This window comes from Triticum urartu, chromosome 2A, assembly GCF_056163025.1.
Source record: "Triticum urartu cultivar PI428250 chromosome 2A, HENAU_Tu73, whole genome shotgun sequence".
Taxonomy (NCBI): Eukaryota; Viridiplantae; Streptophyta; class Magnoliopsida; order Poales; family Poaceae; genus Triticum; species Triticum urartu.
In genome coordinates, this window is record NC_141874.1 from 315,686,926 (window position 1) to 315,708,926 (window position 22,001).

General features: G+C 51.2%; 1 long non-coding RNA gene across 1 annotated transcript; it reads right to left on the minus strand.

Moving 5' to 3' along the window:
* Positions 1 to 1,705: 1,705 nt before the first annotated feature.
* On the minus strand, positions 1,706 to 4,608 carry LOC125537243 (uncharacterized). The gene is made up of 5 exons (XR_007295723.2): positions 4,299 to 4,608; positions 4,083 to 4,218; positions 3,643 to 3,919; positions 2,841 to 2,958; positions 1,706 to 2,056 (listed from the first exon to the last, which is right to left on the minus strand). It is a non-coding gene; the product is annotated as an uncharacterized LOC125537243 (long non-coding RNA).
* Positions 4,609 to 22,001: the final 17,393 nt, after the last annotated feature.

Consider the following 22,001-nt stretch of genomic DNA (forward strand, 5'->3'; position numbering starts at 1 on the left):
GCTTCGCGGCGAAGCCAAGGGTCAAGTACGGAGCACCACGGGCCACCAAAAGCCCGCGACCTCGGTTGACGCGTGGTGGTTAATTGGACATGGGCGTCTCCGCTTCCCCACGCTGCCTCGGCAACTGCACGACTTGACAAGTCCCAGCGACACGCAAGGAAAACCATACTTACCTGCGATCGTGGGAGGTGCAGGTTGGCCTTCTCTTGCTATAAATTGGGAGGGGGGCTGAGCCCCTGTCGCCCATCTCTTCCTCGCTTGCTTGATTCTTGCTCCTTGCTCCACTGCTAACATCAATGGTGCCTATCAGAAGGTTCTCCGCCGAAGAAAAGGGGAAGGCCCCCCGAGATGACCCGGAGCCACTTCCGCCGAAGAAAAGGTCGATTCACCGCCGTGATGCAGTGGCGATGCAGGTGGTGACGAGGCCTTGGTGCAAGCGGCCTCCCCCAGGGTATCTGCTACCCCTTTATGTCCAAGCCGAGGGCTCAGGAGGGCGGAGCGACGAGCAGTGTCGCCCGTGCCGTGCCAGGGGTCGCCGTGCCGCGGCGACACGCGGCGTCGCCCTCGGAATCCACGCCGCGGACTCTCGCGTGAGCTGGTGCTGTGGGCACCGATGCCCCCAAGCTCTTGGATCCACTTCTCGTGGTTCTTCTCCGACGTGATGCCCCCGAGGGGGCCTCTCGAGCTCTGGTTGCAGCATGCCGACTGCGGCGCTTCGACGACTGGAGCAGACTTCGAAGCAGTCCCCAACGGCAAGATCTTCATGACTCATGGCTGGGGCGAGATTGCACGGGTCTGCCACGCGAGGGGCGCCCTCGCAATCCACCTTGAGTACGACGGCGTCTCCACGCTCTTCTTCAAGGTCTTCAATGCCGAGGGCCGCCGCTTGGAGTGCTGCTCCGGAGAGGAGCGCGAGGCTGACGCGCGTTACGCTCGCGGCCACTCCAGCAGCAGCAGCCCTTGGGAGTCCAGCAGCTCTCCTGAGCTCTATGAGACTCCGGAGATGAGCGACGACAGCTACGTGCCCCCGAGCTCTCGCCGCGCTCGGAGCAGTGTCGCCGCGTCTGGCCGTCGCTGCTGCTGATCTAGATGGGGTTGGCACCGGCCTCCTGTGGCCCGCTGTTGATGATGGCGTCTGCCACAGGAGGGTGTAGATAGGGTCCTTCTTAGTTTTAGCTTTCATTCCCTGCGAAGAATCATGAGGCGCCCCGTGGGGGCATATAAGGTTCCGTAATGTCTTTTGTGCTTATCTTCTCTGTTATGAAGATTTAGTGAACGCGCGTCCCGTTAAGGCTCGGCCCCCCTTTCTTTTCCCGCGATAGCTTGTTGCTCTACGCCGACAGGTCCCGGTCCCCAGACAAGCTACAGCCGTCGCTAGTATGCCAGGTCTCGTGTCGTGGTCAAGGCCAGGAGGTGTCCGGCCCGAGGTCCAGTAAGAGCCCCAGAGACGCGATGCTCACACTACTAGAAAAAACCTTACCAATAGCGTGGGTTTTTGGACTACTAGTAGCATAGGTTCCCATGCTGCTGCTATGACGCTACAACTATTTTTAGCAATAGCGTGTATTTTACCCCATGCTACTAATAAACAAACATATCAGTAGCGCTGGTGCCCCACGCTACTACTATTTCAAACTGCGCTACTACTAACAGCATAGTAGTAGCCCGTCTATGATACACCCACGCTACCAGTAACAAATTAGGATTTAAAAAAATCTACCTATTTCATTATAGTACTCACATACATGCATTTCATGATACACACATGTTATGCATACAGTCAAACATACATATCTGATATAGATAATTAATACACACACACACACACACATATATATCCATTATACACCACACGTATAGGTCGCCGGCGCCTCCACAAGCCCGTTGAAGGTGTTGATGTCATCGTCGTTGCCTCCGCAGCAGCACCGTGACGACACCGTCGTCGTCCCCGCATCACCGTGATGATGTCGTCGTCGTCGTCGTCGCCGCAGCCCCGTGACAATGTCGATGTCGTCGTCATCGTTGCCGCCGCAACTTCATGTCCACGTGTTCCCTACTAAGAACTCACAAATCCTGGAATTAAACAATGAACCAAGACCACTACTAGGAACTCACAAAGATCCTGTAGCATTAGTACAGTATAACAATAACCTATAGATCAGTAAGTAATAATAGCAGAAACAAAAGCATATAGCAGCAGCATAGTATATATATATGAATTATAAGTAGTACCAAACAGATCAATCCTAGAAATTGGGGAAAACCCAACTTAAGAAGGATACAATGCTAGGCATGACCACGAGTGAAATGAGATTTAGACAACTTTGCTTTCCACCGGCTAGAAGCTAGATCCACATCAACCATTCTCAGCTTCACTGTCAGCGTTTCAATCCACTAGATGACCCGTTGCCGATGGCGCAAAGGGCGAGAATGAACCAAGGACTGACAACTTGATCGAGGAAGAAACTTCATTTCATTTATAGCATTTGGCAGATTAGAATAAAAATGAAGTACCATCAGGTTGATCTCTAATTTTCACTGAACTAACAAAAACACATTTTACACTGCCCGCGTACTACTATGACTGTCCATTTGGAGTAGAATTTGTAAGTGAATGTTTATCTACTGCTGCACTCAAGTTAACTTGAATTGGGTCGGATGAATCAGATACTTCTGCCATTGGCATGAACAGGCCAATAGGGCATGCACACTGTACTGCCACTTCTGCTTCAGAAGTAAAACTTTTTGTATCTTTGATCATGTTTCTAAGAAAAAGTATCAAGGGAACCAGCTCTGAGGATAAATAAACAACCAAATTTACAAGTGTGTACTTTAGGTACCTGTTGGCAACGACATTGATCACCTGGTCTCTGCAGAACACATCCAACTCTTCCGGCGATCCTGCAACACGTGGCCACCCCACCCCATGCCTGAAATCCTCAATGCTCCATCCAACCTCTGAGTGGCAATAAGGCGAAACCAAGATCGATGTCATGATGAAGCTTTCCAAAAAAATCTGTTTCTATGCACTAATTGTGCCGAACCGCTAAGGAAAAAAACAGATGCCTCATAAAGTTCCCCTCTAATTGTGAGATTGTCAGATTCACACAGGAAAGTTGCTTCGAACATTAACTGAAATAGAATGTGTGAGTTCCAAAAGTTCCCCTCTAATTGTTACACATATAATTGGTGCAAGCAAACTTGGCACTAAAAGCAAGATATTTTATCGCTACCAAATGCCTCATAAAGTAGCACCAAGCTACAGAATCAGTTTGTACCAAGCTAGATTGTGTTCGAATTTTATAGGAAGGATAGTTCGCTAGGCAGTAGGACACAACATGCAAAGTAAACTAAAGTGATCAAGTAGGTAAATATAAAAAATTGAGCAGATTGACCACTATTATGCTCAAAGTAAGATTACTAATTACTAAACAAGCACTACTACAGTACCATGCTGAATCTAAAGTGAATATGGATTCAACCTTAGGCAGTGCAACTCTTGGTTGTTGTTATAATGAACACTCTGCTACCCAGTCACCCCCATTTTTACTGTTATTAGTTATCTCATCATTTATATGCCTATGCATGAACAATAGTAGAAAGTATTACTGAAATTGAGCCAATCTTTGAGAGGGTTGTTACCTTCACATTGATACCAAGGCTATCCACAACCAGAATAGAAGCAAAATTCACCTGAAATAACTTACATATGTCATCCCTCAATATATTTAAATGGAAACATTAACATTTCTCTTTTTCTGCAGTTAACAAATATCCTGATACAACTCAAGATGGTGTGAAGCAGCCATATAATGGTTTTTCATTGGAAAAATACTAAGCTTCAATGCTACTGCATCCTTCTCTCCCATATACTTGCTCGAGGATTTGGTGAATTTAGCATCTCACGAGATTCAGCAAACTGCAGTTATTACAGAATACCATTACGATGCAACTAAAAGAACAATGATAGGCTGATTGAAGAATGAATTGACTCAGGCCCATGATGCATATTTATTGACATTTGGCCTCAACTTAGCAGCAGTAGTGAGTAGTGGAAGAAGGGGAGGGAGATGGAGATATACCTGCCGTGGTGGGTCATCATGGCCATGCTTGAGCTCGTGCCCGACCTCTTGGTCGCCCTAGGAGCAGGCCCCTCCTCCTCGAGCAGAGCAGGGCTGGCGGCTAGGTGTGCCCCCTCCTCCTCCGCGCCATGGTGACCTGTAGCAAAGGCACAGATAGGAGGAGAAGGTGAGGAGGAGAGGGCGGATCCAAGCAAGGAAGGAGGGGAATGGCCTAACTGGGCAACGTCGGTGACGGATCCCGCAAGCGCCGGCCTCGCCATCGCTGATTGTGGTGGATTCCGGCAAGAACACGGGAGGCGCCCGAAACCCTAGCCGCGGGCAATGATGTACGCCTTGAGGCACGGATCTGGACGAGGGGGGGGGGGGGGGGGGGGGTGGAGCTTGGGGGCGTGTAGCGCGCGGCCGGAGCTCGCCGGAACCGGCCGGCGTTGGTGGCGGCGGCGGGGAAGAGATCATGGGGGTGAGGTTAGAGAGTTTTTTTTGAAGGATTCACGAGAGAGTTCGGTGGGGTGGGAGTGGATCGGGGTAGCAGTAGCGTGGGATGTATCACCTGCGTTATTGCTTTTCATCTAGTAAGGGCATCTCCAGCCGCGCCCCCAAGAAGGTCCCTCAGGCGTCTTTTCATCAGTCGGTGTCAAAAAATCGGCTCAGTTGCACCCTCAAGAGCCCAGTTTTCGCCGGCTCGGGCCGAAATTGGCGCCGGCGGACCCAACCCGAACCTGGCGCGCTGGGGTCGCTCGGGGGCGCCAGGCGAATCGTTTTTGGCGTGAAGAGCTGCGGGCCTACCGCGTCAGCGACTCTACCCTCTTCTCGCCTCTTCGTCGTCCTCATCGCCTCGTTTCCCGCGGCGAATCAATGCCAAAGCTGTCGCGCGCTGCCGCGCTGGTCAGCCTCCATTGATGCCTCACGGACGGCGCAGTGAAGGCTGAGCGGTGCGTCCCTCGGACGCCACACAATCACGCCACACGTAACGCGCCGGCCAAGCCTACCACACGGCGTCTCCGCCTATAAAAGCCGACTGCAAGCGCGCTGGAGAGACTCACCCCGATCATCCACCGACGATGCGCTCATTTCTCCCCCTTTCCTCCTCTCGCCGTCACTAGTTGAGAAAGCATGGCCGAGCGTTTCCCAGGCGACGGCGCGGCGGCGAACGGATTCGGGCGCCGTCATCTGCACGACGACGAGGCTCACCTCCTTTTCGAGGCCGAGTACCCGGTCCCGCCGGACATGCAGGTGCCCGGGTCTTGGAGGATCAGCGCCGGCGGCGTGCCGGTGCCACCACCACCCACCGGGGCGACGCGGCGTGCGGAGATCGCATGAATCCACGCGTCCCTGCCGCGAGCGGCGAGGGAGGGGCCACTATACGTCCCCGACAGCCCGCTCTAGGAGCCCTACTTCCGCCGCCGTCACGCCGAGCAGCTCGAGGCCACCAACGGCGTCGTGCCCTCCGGCAGGCTCAACTCCGATGGCCGGCGCCGGTGGTGGGGCGTGCCCGGCCGCACGTTGGAGGCCGTCCTCGAGTACATCGAGGGCGACAACACGCCGCACCTCGAGTACCCCGCTCCCCCGTCCTTCTCACGCCGCCGGGGAAGCTCCTGGACGCCGAGGCGCATGGAGACCGGGGCGTCCTCCTCCTCGTTCGGCGGCTCTCCCTGCCTCCACCTCCGCCCCGTCAAGCCGGACCCCCAGGACACGCCTGTCAGCGCGCGTACCCGCAGCTCCGGCGGCTCTCCCTGCCTCCACCTCCGCCCCGTCAAGCCGGAGCCCCAGGACACGCCTGTCAGCGCGCGTACCCGCCGCTCGGGCGCCCTCATCGAGCCCAAGGTGGAGTCCAGCCTCCCCCCGAAGTACGAGGAGATAGGCCGGCGTGGCTTCTCCGATGAGGACGCCATGCGGTGGTCGCACGACGACTACGTGCGCGAGGAGATGGTCCGGCAGCCCGGGCCCTGGAGGAGATCACCGCCCGCAAACGTGGGCGCGAGGACGATGACGGTGTCATCATCCTCGATAGCGATGACGACGACGCCCCCGGACCGTCCAACCCGCCGCGCCAACCGGGGGAGAGATGCAGCAAGGACGGCGGAGGCGTAGGCGGGCGCGACGACGACGATGACAGCGGCGGTAACTACACGCGGTTCTACAGCCTCCTCGGCATGTAGAACCGCGTGGGCGGGCGGCGAGGCGGGCGGCGAGGGAGACGGCGGGAGTAGCTCGCGGTAGTTTTTTTTCTTTTTTTGTAAAATATGTTTAAATTTGAATGAACTCGCCCGTGTTTGCGTTGTGTTTGCGCTGAATTTGAACATTTTAAAAACCCGTGGGGGGCCGCGACTGGGGGGCATCACGCCCCCAGTGCGCGGTTTAGCGCCGGTGCGCCCCCAGGGGGCGATTTTTTGCCCCTCCTGGGGGGCCAACGGTTGGAGATGCCCTAATAGCGCAGGTTTTACTACATGCGCTACTGCTACATTTTGTTCACGGGAGATATTACTAATAGCGTGTTTTTTTGCTATGTACTACCTGTAATACTTACTAGTAGCGAGGGGATAATATAGTGCGCTACTAGTAATTAGCAGTAGTGTGGGCTAATATAACGCGCTACTAGTAAGCGTCTATCTATAAGCTATTTCCTAGTAGTGTCAGGAAGTCCCCCTTAGCGCTCAAGCAACCACGGTAAGGGAAGAAAGGGAGTTGACGTGGCCGCAACGGGGTTGCGGCAAGGCGTGAGTGACCATAAGGCTCAGACATTTAGCCGATACGATGGCGAGACTTATCTTGTGAACTTCGTGGCGATTCCTGACGTTGCGCTAGGGCCGCGCGCCAACTTGTGCGGCATAGCCAGGCCGGCCCATACGGGTTTCCCTCCTCCCATGCTCTCCTTAGTTCTCTGCGTCCTCAAGTCCCAGCCCTCGAGCAAGCTCAGCCGCCGCTGGTATGCCAGGTCGCGATGCCGTGGCAAGGCCAGGGGGTGAGGGCTGGAGAGCCCGTAAGAGCTCCTGAGTCGCGATGCTCAGGAGCCCCCCTTTTAATGCGCAAGCAAAGAGTACGAGAGAAAAGGAGACACGCGGTGCCGCCTGCTATCCTCCCCGCGGGGTCCCTATGAACAGGCACAAGAAGAACATGGTTTGCCGTTACAGCCGCCAGCCTGCCGCTGGTTGGTCCGCACGAAGTGAAGGCACTGAGGGCCTGGTGAGGTGACGTGCACGGGGCTTGCCGCGAGCCAGAGCTCGACCACTCAGATTTGTCGACGTGGCAGGGACGGACCCATGCACCAGCGTCGTGCCTGTGAGGAGGCCCCGTGGGAGGCGATGATCGAGCAGGTGATAACCATAGGCAGGTTAAGCAGGGAAGGCAAATCAGCTTGGGTAAATGCAGGAACATACATGCCACTGGGTTCGGCCCGACCGGCTTGGGGATGATGCAGACCGAGGGGCGCCCCCAGCAAGGTAAGCTAAAGACATGAGCAAAAGGGATACATGCCACAGGGACGGACCCATGTGGCCTGGGAATAATGCAGCCCAAGGGGCACTCCCAGCTTAAACGAGCTTGGAAGATGTCACCTGATTCTGTAGACAAAGCAGAGTTGGTGCAGCTGAAGGCGTGCGTCGAAGAAATGACTCCTCATGAGCCACCGGAGCCCTTAGCCTCAGGAGGCTCTGGGGGCTCAGGAGGCTCCCTGAAGACCGTCTCCGTTTCCTCTAGGACGGCACGGTACCTGGCCTCTCGAGCCGCCAAGTCACACCGCATGTTGCGCTGATAGGCCGACGCCACGCTCGGCAAGCCGAGGGGCATGCGAACATAGCTGTGTGACGGGCCCTCGCAACGGCCCACACGCGAAGGCCAGAAGCGCTCCTGAGACGCGGCCCTGTTGAGCCCTGGGACGTTGATGCAGACATGCAGCTCGGCACCCTCGCTTGGGTGGTGAGCTGCGCCCTGTGAGCAGCTGTCGCCGCACATGGCTCTTGCACCTTGCAGTTCCTGCGTGGTCTTGGCGATGAACTCCTGAGTGGTGGGCACCCCTTGCCCTGTGTTCTCCTGAGGAAAACATGCCACGTAGCACGCCTCCAAGTGGTACCCGAGCGCCTCCCTCGTGAGGTTGGCAAGGCCTGAGGCCCTCTAGAAGAGAGCCCCCGAGCCCTGCCCGAGGAGGGTGCTGGGTGTGCCTTCCTATGCGATGGAGGGAGGCGCCCCTGGGACGGATGCTGATCCTGATGAGGCTCCTGCCGCGACGCCATCCTCCTGAGGTCCTGCGCGGCGCAACTGCTTCTTCTTGGGGATGGCCTCCGGAGGGCCCTCACTTCTGTTGTCGGGGTCGTCGATTGCAGCAGCTTAGAAGGCGCGTTCGAGGGAGCACATCGCATCCCTGTCTTCACATGCGACCGTGATGACCCTGGCGCTTCCAGGCATCTTGAGCACGTTGTAGCCGTGGTGGGTGACCGCCATGAACTTGGCCAGGGCCAGATAGCCGAGGATGGCGTTGTACGACAGGCTGATGTGCGCGAAATCGAAGTCGGTGAGCTCGGTGCAGTAGTTGTCGCGCGTGCCGAAGGTGACAGGCAGGCGGACCTGCCCTATTGGTGTGGTGGAGCCGTCAGTCACTCCTAAGAAAGGTTTGGTAGGCTGGAGCTTCTCATATGGCACTTGGAGGTTGTCGAATGTGTCGACGGATAGGACGTTGAGCCCTGCACCGCCGTCGATGAGGGTCTTTGTAACCTGCACATTCCTGATGACTGGGGAACACAAGATCGGGAGGACGCCGGCGGTGGCCGCGCACTTGAGCTGATTTGCCGAGTTGAAAGTGATGGCGCACTGGGACCACTTGAGCGGGCACGCGGCCTCAAGCTTGGGGAGCACCACGTTCACCTCGCGAGCGAACCATTTGAAGATGCGCTGAGAGGTTGGGGCCTGGGCGCCACCCAGTATGCAGGCGATTGCACGTGGCTCCTGGAAGCCCCCAGCCCCCTCATCCTGATGATGATCGTCGTTCCTTCTTGGTGGCGGCAACAAGGGAAGACCGGCGTTGCTTTGGGGGCGATCCTCACGAGGCTGATCTCTCCAGGCCCCCTCACGAGGATGGTCCTGCTAGCGGTCCTCACGAGGCCTGTCGTGCCATTCCTGGCGCGGGCCACGGTCGTCCCAGCGTTTTCCTCCACATCCTCCTCCACGGCCGTAGCCCCGGTCGCTGCGCTCAGGGCGTCGACCGTAGCGTCCTTCTCGTATGTCTTTGAGCTCTTGGCAGTCGCTAGTGTTGTGGGTGTTCAGGTTGTGGAAGGCGCAGAACGGTCAGCTGTTCTTGGATGACTTGGGCTGATCTCTGCCCCGTTTGGTGTTGGGCTCCGCTGCTAGCACCGCTGCTTCCTTGCGCTTCACATCCTTGGCCTTGGCTTTCTTCTCTTCTGTGCCCGGGGCTGGCAGCTCAAGGAGAGAGAGACGCCCCTCCTCAGCTCTTGCGCACTTGGTCGCCAGGTTGAACAGCTCCTGAGATGTGCAGAGCTCCTCATGGATAGCGAGCTCTTCCTTCATCTTGACGTCATGAACGCCATCGGAGAACTCGGAGATGATGGCCTCATCCATGACCTTGGGCATCTTGAGGCGGGCCTTGTTGAAGCACTGGATGTACTTCTAGAGGGTCTCCCCTGGTTGTTGCTTGATGCGGCGCAGGTCGCCCGCGGCCGGCGGGCGGTCGCGAGTGCCCTGGAAGTTGGCGATGAAGCGGTCGCACATCTCGTCCCAGGAGGAGATCGAGCCGTGCTGCAGGTTCAGGAGCCAGGAGCGGGCCCCGTCCTTGAGAGCCATGGGAAACCAGTTTGCCATGACTTTCTTGTCACCGTTGGCTGCTTCGATGCATAGCTCATAGAGCTGCAGGAACTCTGCGGGGTCGGTGGTGCCGTCATAGCGAGGAGGCAGATTCGGCTTGAACTTGCCTGGCCAGGTGATGCTGCGTAGCTCGGGGGTGAAGGCACGGCAGCCGACCGTGGTTATTGGGGCTCGCTTCGGACGTGGAGCTTGGTCTTGATGAGGTCCACGTGGCGCCGCCGCGGGCGGCGCGCGGTCTTGACGAGCCGGCGCGGGAAGCGCGGGTGCAGCTCCTCGCGGCCGAGGGATTTCTTGGCAGCTTCTCTCTTTGCGCGCGGGCACCGGGCGTGGCGGATCGCACCGCGGGGCCGCGCACCTTGGTGCCAAGGCACCGTCTTTGGGCTGGGATGGTGGAGGCTCGCCTCGGGCCACATCGCCCGCGACCGGCTGAGGGTGAGGCAGAGAGAGGGACGGCGCGGGGGAGCCCCCTGCGGCGCAGACGAGCTCGGTGACGCGGTCGAGCCATTCCTCATAGAGGTCGTCGACTGGGCGGTAGCACAGGAGTTCGTTTGCGGCGAGGAGCACGGCCCGCACCTCCATGGAAGCGCGGCGCGCATGAGATGAAGAACTGGCTGGGGTCAGCGATGGAGTGGCGGTGCGGCCGTCCTGCCATACTGAAGGATCCAGCGAAGACGCTTGCTGCTTGTTCCCCACCGGGCCGGTGGCAGCGTTGGCGGCGGGAGACGGAGAACGACGAGGTGGCCCGCCGATGGGGGCTATCTGAGCAACGCGGGCGGCGAGGGCAGCCCGACGCTCAGCTCGAGCACGGCGAGTGTCCTCCAAGGAGACGATGGAGCGACGGAGCGATGAACTGATGGAAGGGAAGCTACGGTGCACCCCTACCTGGCGCGCCAAATGTCAGATGTGGGGTTCCGGCAAACCCTCAAGGTTCGAACACTGGGGTGCGTGCGATGTCTTTTCCTCCCACCGATCTACTCCCTAGCTCGCTAAGATCTCGCGGACGAACTCGACGAACTCGCAACATAGAAAGACACAAGATTTATACTGGTTCGGGCCACCGTTGTGGTGTAATACCCTACTCTAGTGTGGTGGTGGTGGATTGCCTCTTGGGCTGATGACGAACAATACAAGGGGAAGAACAGCCTCCTTAGGTTGAGGTGTTCTTGTGCTTGGCTAACTTGTGTGGGCAAGTGCTGGATGAACTGCTCGATGCCCCTACTGCGGTGGCTGGCTCTACTTATATAGGCCCTGGTCCTCTCCCCAAATATTGAGCGGAAAGGGAGCCAACAACGGCGGGAAAATTTGAAGGGGGACAGCTAGTACAAGCCATCCCGAAAAAGGTGGTCTCCACCTGCGAAACGCTCTAGCGGTGACGCCGTTTTGGGCTCCACGATGACCTCTGTATTGCCGTCCTTCTAGTCTTGGTCTTGTTGCACCGATATGGCAACCTTCGCCTGATGCCTCGGTACTCCTCGCCTGCACTGGCCTCCTTAGCCCAAAGAGGAAACAAGGTCGCTGCGCACGCTGGCGCCCGCCTGGTGTCGATCGTCACGGCTCACGTCACGAGAGCCTCGTGAGGTTCCCCCTGGCTTGATATCTCTGCTCCTCGTGAGCCTGCCCGATTATTCCACTCCAGAGGAGGTCTTGTGTTGTCCGCCTCGCGAGGGTCTTGGATGCCTTGTCGATGAAGATGGGCTGTACGGCCTGCTGGCTTAGCCACGCCGCAGGCACGCAAGTCTGGGGACCCCCATTCCCAGAACACTGACAGATATGCTCCAAAAACCCTCAATCACTTTCTCATATCCACATATGTCCCAAACCAAAAGTCAAACTCGGTCCCACCGATTTGATCTATCCGGCATCACCGAGTTCATTTGACATAGCCATAGCCAGAAAACCTAACCAGTTCAGTCTCACTGATAGGGATCTCGGTCTCACCGAGATGGGATTGCAAACTCTCTGTTTCCCTTCGTAACATTTCGGTCTAACCGAGATGAGCGATCGGTCCCACCGAGTTCGCAATGGAAACTCTCTGTTTCCTTTTCGTAACGTTTTGGTCCCACTGAAATGAGTGATCGGTCCCACCGAGTTCTCCTAGCCAACTCTCTGTTTGCCTATTACAGAAATCGGTCTCACCAAGTTCATGTGATCGGTCTCACCGAGATTACATTGTGCCCTAACCCTAATGAAATCGGTCACAGCGAGTTGACAGGTTGGTCCAATCGAAAATCATAACATTGACATTTTGAACTAAATCGGTCTGACCGAGTTTAACTACTCGGTCCCACCGAGTTTGATAAATTTTGTGTAACGGTTAGATTTTGTGTGGAGGCTATATATACCCCTCCACCCTTCATCCATTCGTGGAGAGAGCTATCAGAACATGCCTACACTTCCACCATTCATTTTGTGAGAGAGAACCACCTACTCATGTGTTGAGACAAAGATATTCCAATCCAACCAATAGAATATTGATCTCTAGCCTTCCCCAAGCTGCTTTCCACTCAAATCATCTTTCCACCAAATCCCAAATCTCCGAGAGAGATTTGAGTGTTGGGGAGATTATCATTTGAAGCACAAGAGCAAGGAGTTCATCATCAACACACCATCTATTACCTTTTGAAGAGTGGTGTCTCCTAGATTGGTTAGGTGTCACTTGGGAGCCTCCGTCAAGATTGTGGAGTTGAACCAAGGAGTTTGTAAGGGCAAGGAGATCGCCTACTCCATGAAGATCTACCCAAGTGAGTCAAGTCCTTCATGGGAGATGGCCATGGTGGGATAGACAAGGTTGCTTCTTCGTGGACCCTTCGTGGGTGGAGCCCTCCATGGACTCGCGCAACCGTTACCCTTCGTGGGTTGAAGTCTCCATCAACATGGATGTACGATAGCACCACCTATCGGAACCACGCAAAAAATCTCCGTGTCTACATTGTGTTTGCTCCCTCCAAACTCCTCCCATTTACCTTCATATGCAATGATTTATATTCCGCCGCTATACTCTTAGATTTGCATGTGTAGGTTGATTGCTTGACTTGTGATAAGTTGCTAAAATCTGCCAAGACTTAAAATTGGGAAAAAGCTAGATTTTTATTTGGTCAAGTAGTCTAATCACCCCCCCTCTATACATACTTTCGATCCTACACTAAGCTTGGGGATGCCCCGGGAAGGCATCCCCTCTTTCGCCTTCGTCTATCGGTAACTTTACTTGAGGCTATATTTTTATTCACCACATGATATGTGTTTTGCTTGGAGCATCTTGTATGATTTGAGTCTTTGCTTTTTAGTTTGTCACAATCATCCTTGCTGTACACACCTTTTGGGAGAGACACGCATGAATCGTGATTTATTAGAATGCTCTGTGTGCTTCACTTATATCTTTTGAGCTAGGAAAAATTGCTCTAGTGCTTCACTTATATCTTTTTAGAGCACGGCGGTGGTTTTATTTTATAGAAATTGATGAACTATCGTACTTCACTTATATTATTTTGAGAGTCTCTAAACAGCATGGTAATTTTCTTTGGTTATAGAATTAGGCCTAATATGATAGGAATCCAAGAGGGATATAATAAAAACATTCATATAAAAGTGCATTGAATACTATAAGAAGTTTGGTTCCTTATGATTGTTTTGAGATATGAAGATGGTGATATTAGAGTCATGCTAGTAAGTAGTTTTGAATTTGAGAAATACTTGTGTTAAGGTTTGTGACTCCCGTAGCATGCACGTATGGTGAACCGTTATGTGATAAAGTCGGAGCATGATTTGTTTATTGATTGTCTTCCTTATGAGTGGCGGTCGGGGACGAGCGATGGTATTTTCCTAACAATCTATCCACCTAGGAGCATGCGCGTAGTACTTTGTTTCGATGACTAATAGATTTTTGCAATAAGTATGTGAGTTCTTTATGAGTAATGTTTAGCCCATGGATTGTATGCACTCTCACCTTTCTGCCATTGCTAGCCTCTCTAGTACCGCACAACTTTCGCCGGTACCATAAACCCACCACATATCCTTCCTCAAAACAGCCACCGTACCTACCTATTATGGCATTTCCATAGCCATTCTGAGATATATTGTTTAGCGACCCGACCCGAATGGATCGAAGTCTCTGTGTTTAAGTGTCACCACTGGAACGGTATGCTGACACACACAGTACCCGAGGATTTATAACAAAGGTAAATCACATGTATAGAGTAACGTAAATACTATTACCTCAATCAATATAGCGGAAGTAACAACAAAGTTGTGGAGTCCCAACAACACCAACGGCAAAGTTGAGTGTAGACATCGTAACATGATTTGTTTATTGATTGTCTTCCTTATGAGTGGCGGTCGGGGACGAGCGATGGTATTTTCCTAACAATCTATCCACCTAGGAGCATGCGCGTAGTACTTTGTTTCGATGACTAATAGATTTTTGCAATAAGTATGTGAGTTCTTTATGAGTAATGTTTAGCCCATGGATTGTATGCACTCTCACCTTTCTGCCATTGCTAGCCTCTCTAGTACCGCACAACTTTCGCCGGTACCATAAACCCACCACATATCCTTCCTCAAAACAGCCACCGTACCTACCTATTATGGAATTTCCATAGCCATTCTGAGATATATTGTTTAGCGACCCGACCCGAATGGATCGAAGTCTCTGTGTTTAAGTGTCACCACTGGAACGGTATGCTGACACACACAGTACCCGAGGATTTATAACAAAGGTAAATCACATGTATAGAGTAACGTAAATACTATTACCTCAATCAATATAGCGGAAGTAACAACAAAGTTGTGGAGTCCCAACAACACCAACGGCAAAGTTGAGTGTAGACATCGTAACCCTATCGTATCACTTACTCGTCGTAAAATTTCTGCAACATGAGACGTTCCATCCATGTAGGTCAGTACATTGAATGTACTGGCAATTTCACACCATAGAATAATAATGAAAATGTCTATCTCTATGCATACTAGGCTGTTGGAGGCTCTATGTTTAATATTGCATAAAGCTAATTTTTCCCTACAACAAAGGAATAAATTTTATTTACTACTAAGTTTATGCCATTATTGAGAAGGTTCCTCCAAATCAATCCCAAAATTACCAAGTATAAATAATAACCCAATTCATTAATTAAATAGAGTGATGAGATCAACCAATAATTCACTTCTAGATACTCAAAGTTGTCCATAATCGGGGACACATCTAATCATGATTAGTTTGTACACTCTACAAAGGTTTGCGCATTTTTCCCCACAAATCTCGATCTCCTCCATTGAATTCCTCGCACTGCGTGATGTTTGAGAACCAGATGATTGAGACATAGTCTTTTCGAAGAGGTCCCCTTAACTGATAGATAGGTCGGTAACCTACAATCCCCTACATTTGCTAGCCTATCATGGAAAAGTTTCCCACAACTTACTCAGCTATGCCAGAGCCCATAATGGCTTGTGGATGCACATGGAAGTTTCTAGGCATGAAATATCATACGATCCCTTTGAGCCTGTGTGGCATTCCATACGGTGATCACAAGGGTACTCCGGGATTCCCTTGGGCACGCACTGGTTTCTCCAGGTGCCCGGGCAAGCCACTGGTTTCTCCAGGGTGCCCCAACCATTCCACCCGGATGTGTGTTAATGTTGCCACCTTAAAGTTACCCTTAATTATTATATCTCTCTCATCTTTCATGAATCACACATGCCAATCCCTGTCTACTAGCATGGCTAAGCAATATATCACATAACAGATATTCCCGGGGTGTTTCAAGGATCATAGGTTCCTATCTCATGAACTACATAGCAAACCACATGTACCCAAATCCTACACATGCAAATCTTTGAGGGTGTATCTAATGCAAGTAAACTGGGTATAGGAAAAGTATGATCAAAGGTGTGAACTTGCCTTGTACTATTAATGAAGATTCTTCGCACTCATAATTTCTAATAGTTCTACTCATCACACTCCGTTCAATCTATCGTAAGCAAGAAATTATAACCACACATAAGAAATCACCCAAATATCCAAAAGATCAAAGAAAATACTTCGAAAAAACTTCAAAACATCAAATAAAGCTTGTGAACAGAGACATATTTTTAACCGTAGCAAAAATATGTGATTTTGATCTTAACAAAAAGTACATGTCAAGACCTTCGATTTGCAAAAAGAATCAATTAAATCAGAGTTATAAAACTCAAGTTATAGCCAAAACAAGTTTAAATTTGAATCTGATCTAATTCAAATTTTACAATTTAAAAAAGTTGATTTAATAAGTTCTCTGGATAGTTGAGATCATTACGAAGAATTTGGCGCTGGTTTCGTCAAATTTGGACAAACGAGTAAAAAGTTGTGAAGGTTTGAAAATTAGAGACTAATCTATAAAATAAACTAATTGCACCTAGGTCCCTGGCTACATGACAGAAAAAATAACAGACGAACATCCACTACAGAAACTTATTAGATGAAAATGTTCGCTACAGAGGCATAACTAGTGAACGCTCACTATTTAACGAATATCGTTTAAAAAACCAAATGCAATCTAATCCTAACCATTGAATCGAGATCGGACGGTCGAGGTGTCCTGGCAACTTACCGCGACGGTTGGGGTCGTCGGAGACGGAGAAGACGGCGGCGGCAACGGCGGCAGAGAGCGGGGTGATGGCTCCGAGGTCGGCGGCGACGGCGGAGGAGCTGGGGAGGTGCGGCGCGTCGCGGTGGTTGCGGTGATAGTGTCGACGAGGGTCAATGGGGACGAGGGCGGCGACTGCGAGATGTGGAGGAAAGAGAGGGCCGGGGGTTCCCCCTTTTATATGCGGGAGGAAGCGGTGGCGGCTTGGAGGAGGGGGCGATGCGGCGGGGAGTCCGGGTCGGGGACGACTCGACGATGACGACGTGCGGCAGTCGGTGTCCGACCGAAGGTCGGGGCGGAGCGGGGCGTGCGGGGCTGGACTTGGCCTGGCCCGGTTGGCTGGGCCGGCCCAGTTCGGCAGAAAGGATTTTCTTTTTCTAAAACATTTTTCCAGAATAAGAAATACAAAAACTAAAAATAACAGAAAAATTCACATAGGCATATTATATATCAATTTTTTAGAAAAAGATTTCCTAAAACATGAACATATTTTCAGCGGCAAATAAATTTCACAAAAATTTAAATAAAGCAAACAGTGCTACTGTTGCAATAAAACCCAATAAAAATCATTTTTTTAAATACCAAATTGATTTCAAATTTATTTTCTCCTAATTTTACATTGAAGGGAATCATTTTACCCTTATTTCGATTTATTTTATTTTTGGAGAAAAGTAATTTGAATAAACACAAAATAACTCCAAATTGAAAATGGTTTTCAAAATATCTTCAAAGGGACTTTACATTTGATTTTTTTGAAACTTCCAACTCTTTTTCTTAGCATTTGAAGAAGTCATTTTATCTCCTCTCATGAAACTCATTGAGTTGCATAAAGTTTCTGAATTTGGAATATTTCCAAATGGATTTCAAATCTTTTCAAAACCATTTTCATTTATTTAAATGTAAGAAGTCATATCATCTTCACTCTAGGGTTTTGTGATGAAATGAATTTTAATTCATGGAGATCATAAATGCAAGGTGAAAATTTTGGGAAAGTCATTTCATTCCCTCTCATTTAACTTTCAAAAAGTTTCAAATTTCACTCAATTTCACACGACAAATCACATAAGCAATCAATATTACTTAATTAATATAACATTCCAAAATTTAGAATTTTGGGATGTTACGTATTGCCATGCAACTTTCCACCGTTCCGTTTATTATGACACATGCCATCATTATCATATTACTTTGCATGATCATGTAGTTGACATCGTATTTGTGGCAAAGCCACCGTTCATAATTCTTCCATACATGTCACTCTTGATTCATTGCACATCCCGATACACTGTCGGAGGAATTCATATAGAGTCATATTTTGTTCTAAGTATCGAGTTGTAAATAAATAAAAGTATGATGATCTTCATTATTAGAGCATTGTCCCATGTGAGGAAAGGATGATGGAGACTATGATTCCCCCACAAGTCGGGATGAGACTCCGTATGAAAAATAAAAATAAATAAAAGAGGCCAAAAAATGAAAGAAGGCCCAACTAAGAAAGAGAAAAGAGAGAAGGGACAATGTTACTATCCTTTTACCACACTTGTGCTTCAAAGTAGCACCATGATCTTCATGATAGAGAGTCTCCTATGATATCACTTCCATATACTAGTGGGAATTTTCATTATAAAACTTGGCTTGTATATTCCAATGATGGGCTTGTTTAGATGACTGCTTTGTATGTGGAGAAGGAAACCTCCTTGCAATGCCGAAGACAATCTGCGTGCCGAACACATCATCATTAAAGACTGGTTTAGGGGCTACTGAGGGAGTCCTGGACTAAGGGGGCCTCGGGTGTCCGGGCTATTTGATATGGGCCAGACTGATGGGCCGTGAAGATACAAGGTAGAAGACCTTCCCCCGTGTCTGGGTAGGACTCTCTTATGCGTGGATGGCAAGCTTAATGTCCGGATGTATAATTTCCTTTCTCTGTAAATCGACTCTGTACAACCCTAGGCCCCTCCGATGTCTATATAAACAGGAGGGTTTAGTCCGTAGAGGCTATCAGAATTCATATAGGCTGGACATCTAGGGTTTAGCCATTACGATCTCAAGGTAGATCAACTCTTGTAACCCCTATACTCATCAAATATAATCAAGCAGGACGTAGGGTTTTACCTCCATTAAGAGGGACCGAACCTGGGTAAACATCTTGTCCCCCTGTCTCCTGTTACCATCGATCCTTAGACACACAATTCGGGACCCCCTGCCCGAGATCAGCCGGTTTTGACATCGACATTGGTGCTTTCATTGAGAGTTCCAGTGCGTCGTCAACAGAAGGTTTGATGTCTCGTTCGATCATCAACAACGATGCAGTTTCCTGGGAAACTTTCCTCCCTGACAAGATTTTTGTGTTCGGCAGCTTCGTTCTTTATGCCAATTCGATTGGTCACCTCGAATAGATCGACAGCTACGCCCCTGGTCATCAGATCAATTTCGGGAACCTAAATTATGTCGCTAATATCCAAGGAGATTTGATCTGTGAAGGGCTCACGACACCGACCACCGCTCTGGCCTTAGATCCAAGCAAACTGCTGGGTCCAAAGATGGAAGTTTGAAACCTGCCGGACTCTCATCTACGAAACTCACAATCAGGGATCCGGAGGCGATTTTGTCTTCGTCCAGCCCAGAGTCGGGCTGGGTTCCCCTATTATGGAAAGGCCGGACTCGCCCCCGGACTCTAGCTCCAAACTCTCGAAGCCTACGCCAACAAGTGTGGCCAAGAGGCCTTTGCCCTGGCTAGCCCCGCGGGCTCTCGTTTCCCCGTCCATCCCTCGCTCTTAAATGAGGCTCTACACTTAATGCGGTCCCTCGCCATTACAGAGGAATTGCCTCTGAACTATGCCCAGCCCGGACTAGCGGCTGAGAGCAGGGAATTTTACGTCCCACCCACCACCCACTTCATAGCCACCGTTGAGGACTTAGCCGGCATGCTGGATTACACCTCCGAAGACATCGACGACATGGATGACGATGCCGGAGACGCACAAAGCCAAGACCCGTCATTTACCGGATGTTGGACGGCCACCTCCACATACGACGGGTATATGGTGGATACACCCAAAGAGGATGACAGTGCAGATAGCAAGGATCCGGTGGAGGACAAACCTGATGGGGCACCGCCAAAGCGTCGACGCCAGCGAGGCCGCTCAAAATCACGTCGTGGTAAAGACAGTAACACCGGCACTGGAGAAGATAACACTCCAAAGGATAGCGAATACCCTGAAGCCCCCGTCGATCCCACATCCGAACAAGATGATGTGGAGGAGGGGCAAGTTAACCCCGACGATCCGGTCGGGAACGAGGATTCAGAAGATAGTAACTATCTACCACTCTCTAAGGATGATGTCAGCCTCGGCAACGAAGATTTCATCATGCCAGAGGAACCCCTCGAGCAGGAGCGCTTTAAGCGCCAACTAATCGCCACTGCAAGAAGCCTTAAAAGCAGGAGCAACGGCTCCAAGCCAAACAGGATACACTCAATGACAGATGGATCCAAGTCATAGCTGCCGAAGAATATGGCCTACAACGCCCAACAAAGAGTTATCCAAAAGCGTCGGCTACTGACACAATTCTACAGTGAGGCCTTCGATCCAATCCCGTTGAAACATGACCGTGCTGATGAACCAGACCGGCCACCGCGAGGATGAGATAAGGCGGCCACCTACGACGAACACCAACCCGCACCACCTCGCCGTAAGGGCAGAGAGACAACGGCTCCAAGATACACCTATGACTTACAACAAGACCTGAGGAATAGAGCAGGATAAACAAGATCAATCTATGGATCAAGGGGGCACGCCCCAATGCGAGAAGATGACCGTCAGGCTTGGCATGACAGGCATAACCTCACCAGGGCCAAAAACCGCATATGGATATCATTCGAACTCCGTCGTGAAGTTTCTCGATACAGAGGCGCCGCACACCCCTTATGCTTTACCGACGAGGTAATGCAGCACCAATTCTGAGAAGGCTTTAAACCCGTAAACATCGAATCATATGACGGCATGACAGATCCCGCGGTATGGATTGCAGATTTCCTTCTCCATATCCACATGGCCCGCGGTGACGATCTACATGCCATCAAATACCTTCCCTTAAAACTGAAAGGACCAGCATGGCACTGGCTAAATAGCCTCCCAAAGAACTCTATTGGTAGCTGGGAAGATTTGGAAGATTCCTTTAGGGACAACTTCCAAGGTACCTTTTTCCGGCCTCCGGAAACCCATGACCTCGGTCACATAGTCCAGCAACCCGGAGAGTCAGCCCGCAAACTCTGGACCAGGTTCTTAATTAAAAAGAACCAAATCGTGGATTGTTTGGACGCTGAAGCCCTTGAGGCCTTGAAGCATAGCGTTCATGATGAGTGGCTCGCCCGACACCGCGGCCAAGAAAAGCCGAAGTCCATGGTAGCTTTTACCGCATTCATGACCAGCTTTTGCGCGGGAGAAGATAGTTGGCTAGCTTGTAGAAGCAAAAGCACCAGTGACCCTAGCACCTCTGAAGCCGGAGATGGCAACGGCAGGCCACGACGCAACAAACACAAGAGTCGAAGAAAACATGAAGATACCGAAGACACAGCGGTCAACGTCGGATTTAGTGGCTCTAAACTGGTCAGCGGAAGAAGCCATTCAAAGAAACAAAGATGGTCCATCCAGTTTGGACAGAATACTAGATCGGCCTTGCCAGATCCATGGCACCCCTGACAAGCCTGCCAATCATACCAACAGAAATTGTTGGGTCTTTAAACCGGCCGATAAGCTAAACACCGAACATAAGGGGAAATGGCCGCCTAGCGAGGATGATGATGAGCCTCTCCCAACAAATACAGGGGGCAAAAGAAATTTCCCCCCGAGGTAAATATAGTGAATATGATCTATGTCACTCATATCCCCAAGCGGGAGTGCAAGCGCGCACTAAGGGACGTTTACGCCATAGAGCCAGCCGCCCCAAAATTCAACCCATGGTCGGCATCTCCGATCACTTTTGACCGCAGAGACCATCCGACCAGTATCCGTCATGGAGGTTCGGCATCATTGGTCCTCGATCCAATCATTGACGGATTCCATCTCACACGAGTCATCATGGATGGTGGCAGCAGTGTTAACCTGCTTTATTAGGACACTGTCCGCAAAATGGGCATTGATCTGTCAAGAGTCAAGCGCACTAAAACCTCCTTTAAAGTGGTAATACCTGGCATAGAGGCCTGCTGCACAGGGTTAATAACGCTAGAGGTAGTCTTTGGCTCATTGGATAACTTCCGAAGCGAAGATCTCATCTTCGACATCGTCCCCTTTTGTAGTGGTTATCATGCACTGCTCGGACGAACCTCTTTTGTCTGCTTCAATGCAGTCCCGCATTATGCGTATCTAAAGCTCAAGATGCCCGGACCACGCGGTGTTATAACAGTCAATGGAAACATGGAGTGCTCCCTCTGTACTGAGGAACATACCGCGACCCTCGCAGCCGAGGTGCAGGGTGGCCGTATCAAGCCGAG